Raw genomic sequence first — 916 nt, 5'->3', positions numbered from 1 at the left:
GCTCACATCCATTTGATCATTTCTTACAAATAAAATGTTTAGAAAAATATACATCATAGCCGGGCGCTGGTGGCTCACGCCTGTAATCCTAGCTACTCAGGAGGCTGAGATCTGAGGATCGCGGTTCAAAGCCAGCCCGGGCAGGAGAGACCGTGAGACTCCTATCTCCAATAAACCACCAGAAAACCAGAAGTGGCGCTGTAGCTCAAGTGGTAGAGCACTCACCTTGAGCTGAAGAGCTGAGGGACAGCGCCCAGGCCCAGAGTTCAAGCCCCATGGCCGACAAAAAAAAAAGAAAAATATACATCATATACTAGCACATTTGAGAATGTGTGTGTGTATGTCTCTCTCTCTCTCTTTAAGGCAGCATGGTTTTCCAGTCATGGTAGAGCAGGTCTGTAATCCCAGAACTTGGAAGGATGAGGAACAGGAGGCTGGGGTCAGACTGGGCTATTTAGTGAGATCTTGTCTCCAAAAACAAACAACAAAAAAGCGTTTTCTTTATTTGGGCAAATGAAAGTAATCATTAGAAACTGTCAAACACTTATCTTTTCATATTCTCAGAGTCTCTTGGCTTGTCACAAATAAAAGCATAAAGCCTATAAAATTCTGTTCTTAGTCATACTTTGACTTTTTATAAGCACCTGATAAATGAATTTTCTCAGAGTGAAGCATAATTTGGTGAGAGCTGGCTTAAAATAGGCAAATACATTTTTCTAGTCCTGTCTGAGACTGCACCTAGGGGCAGAATTGATATGGGCTCTAATAATCTAGTGCTCATTAGTGAATTCAAAATACAGGAGAGAAATTTACAAGCACTTCTCATATATACATACGTGTATGTATGTTCATATATATGATTTTCATATACCTGGTGAGAAATACATAGAATAAATAGAAATATAAAACATTTTAT

The sequence above is a fragment of the Dipodomys merriami genome, unplaced genomic scaffold (genome assembly GCF_024711535.1).
Source record: "Dipodomys merriami isolate MVZ:Mamm:240054 unplaced genomic scaffold, mDipMer1.0.p SCAF_21, whole genome shotgun sequence".
Taxonomy (NCBI): Eukaryota; Metazoa; Chordata; class Mammalia; order Rodentia; family Heteromyidae; genus Dipodomys; species Dipodomys merriami.
The sequence above is the reverse complement of the archived record's forward strand: the minus strand, read 5'-3'. Positions refer to the sequence as shown.